The following is a 2,898-nucleotide window of genomic DNA, read 5'->3' as shown; positions in this document are numbered from 1 at the left end:
ATTAAAAATGAAGTCATGTTAGTATGAGGAACATCAGCAGCCAGTCACGGTCTTCTGTGATCGTTGACAGAATGAACACAGTGACACTCCTTCTATCGTCGTTGTAGATCGATGGGATCACTGTGATGATAAAGAGCGGACGAGCAGCAGATACAGGAGGAAACACTGAGAGGAACAGTCAGTCGTTGGACTGTAGTCAGGGACAGACTGTGCTGTAAAGCAGTGTTTGTTGGACTGTAGTCAGAGACAGACTGTGCTGTAAAGCAGTGTTCCCAAACTTCTTTTTTGGGGACCCATATTTTAAAAGTCACAAACCTCCGTCACCTAAGTCAATTATTCGTAAACTCCTGGGAAAAATGATGTGAGACGACCACCTGAGGGTCGCGACCCAGTCTTTGGGAAACACTGCTGTAAAGGATACGATGGTGGGTTAAAGAGTGACAAAAAGTGTTTATTGCTCTACACAAACAGGATGAGCTTCCTGACACAACCCAACCCAGGACTCGTGTCAATTATGGTGTTCCAGAGTCTTTCTTAGACAAGTCTGAAGGCCCAAAGGGGGACACGCCCCCTACTGTGGGAACCTCTGTGTATATAAATGTAATCACTTTGACTTCAACCTTCTTTCCTTACTGAAGTTAAATTGAAAAACCATGTCCAAAATAATATTCTGATATATTCTGTGTGTTTGGCATTTCAAAAAGGCGACCTAAAAAAATCCTCATCTTAGAATAATTTCTTAAAACGTGTTTTTTCCGGAGACAAGTTGACATTCTGATCTTTTAAGCTAATCAGACACATTCACCAGAACTTTCTCTGCTGTTAACATGCCTTACAACCTACAGTTACTTCATCAGAACCAAGGAAGAAAAAAAAAAAGGGTTCCTTCACAGAGCACCACACATGAACAGGCCTTCGGTTGGTTTGTTCATCACCAATTTGTGGTGATGGGATCAGGGCTGCGCTACAAATCACATCCTGCGGGGGGAGCCAGGCTGGTGGCCATTAAAGAATCCCACAGTGACCAGAGAGCCAACGCTGCTGATGACGGACAGTTTTATTTTATGACCTGCAACTGGACTCATTTGTTCCTTTTAGTCTCTTAAACGTCTGCAGCTGGTGTTTTATTGGAAATCTGCGATGAACCCGTTGAACTCCCGCAGCATTAAAGGCCTCACGGCTAAAAGGAGGTTCAATACTGGATCTGCGTCAAACCTTCATCGTTTGGTCGAGGTTGTTTACTGTAAGAGCCGAACGCCGTCATTTTACCCACACACTTGGAGCTAATATCTCGGCTAAATTCACAGTTTTCTCATTATTTTTCAATTAATTCTCAAACTGTGGTACAGGGACCTGTGGTGGTACGCTGGCTAACTTTAGTGGGACTTAAAGGGAATCTAAATCCCACCATGAGTTATTGATTCACTGAGACGTTAAACACTGATGTTATATGCTGTTGTTTGCTGTTGTAGGAGGCAGTACAGTACGTGGTTACAGATTTGAATTTAAGGCTAGATTCTTTTTTTGCTACTGAAAGGCTAACAGTCTATATAGGCTTATATAGTTAACAGGAATACATTTTCTTCTCCGTAACGAACCGGGGTCTTACTGACGGTCCCTGGAGACGAGTGAACAGGTTTGAAAACCACTGCCTTGACGTTACAGTGACGGCCGCGGCAGAAGAACCGTCTCATTTTTAGATCATTTTCAGTGTCTGTTTTGAATTATTTATCTACTTGAATATTGCTTTGGCAACATTCTCTACATTCTCTCCTGCCAGAAAAAATCTAGGGAAGAATAGGGCGAGGGGAGGAGGGAGCAGAGGGAGGAGGGGGGGGCGCAGGGGGGTGAGAGTGTGTGTGTGTGTGTGTTTGTGTGTGTGAGAGAGAAATAACAGTTGAATATTGGAGAGTATGAGAAACAAAGAGGTGTGAAGATATGGGCGGGTGGGTGGGTGGGCGGCTTGGCTTTGATTACTCTCAGCTTCGGCTCGAGTACATGTGCAAATACAACGTGTTGTCGCTGTTGTCTGTTCTCTTTGTTGAAAGTGGAATAAAGCTGCAGACTGTGGAGATGTTTGTCTGCTGCGCAGTTAAAACCTCGTTCAGGACAGACAACATCATTTTTTATTTATTTTCAGGATGACAGAAAACACACAGTCGGTAGAGTTTGATGTGTTTCTGAATATTTACTGTTAGAGCTGAAACAAAGGGATTGAAAAGACTTTCACACCGAGACCTAGAGACCCAGTAACTGGGTCACAGTTCTGGAAGGAAGATCACGGTGAGTTATGTGTGCAGCTGTGACCCAGGAGGCTGCAGCTCAGAGAGCAGAGCCGTCAGTCTGCAGGACGTGAACGGTTTGATCTTTAGCTGCAGATTTAGCCTCATGTCAAAGTGTCCTTTGGCAAAAGGAACAGAACCTCAGATCTCACGTGTGCGTATTTGGAGGTAAATGATGAAATTCCCCTCTGTGGGACTCGTATCGTATCGTATCACTTCTTATCTCATCTTGTTTTTTGTTTGAGTTTCTAAACTCATTAGCCTGCTGTTAGCCTCTGTTAGCCAGCACGGTCGTGGCCTTTTGACTGACTCCAGGAACCACAGAACCACACATTACACTATGAACTCCACACAGGTTCGACAGCTGCTGCTGGTTCAGCTGTTAAAATACTGAGCTCGGTCCAGACGGCTGCTCACGCACCTCCTCCACTTTACCACTACAAGACATAAAGAAGTCTTTGAATAATACGAAAAAAATACTTCTGAATATTAGGTCACCGCACCGTGAGGCTCTTGTGCAGAACACAAACCTTATTTCAGACAAATCAGGTCTCTCACTGCTCCCCCCCCCCCCGCCCCCCCCCCCCCCCCCACCCCCCCCTGTGTTATACCTTTT

The 2,898-nt window shown here is 44.8% G+C and overlaps 1 protein-coding gene across 1 annotated transcript in view; it reads right to left on the bottom strand.

Moving 5' to 3' along the window:
- smpd3 (sphingomyelin phosphodiesterase 3) overlaps positions 1-2,898 on the bottom strand; it is a 44,772-nt gene that overhangs the window by 4,762 nt on the left and 37,112 nt on the right. The window lies entirely within an intron of this gene.

The sequence above is a fragment of the Cynoglossus semilaevis genome, chromosome 6, assembly GCF_000523025.1.
Source record: "Cynoglossus semilaevis isolate Cse_v1.0 chromosome 6, Cse_v1.0, whole genome shotgun sequence".
Classification (NCBI taxonomy): Eukaryota; Metazoa; Chordata; class Actinopteri; order Pleuronectiformes; family Cynoglossidae; genus Cynoglossus; species Cynoglossus semilaevis.
The sequence above is the reverse complement of the archived record's forward strand: the minus strand, read 5'-3'. Positions and strand labels throughout refer to the sequence as shown.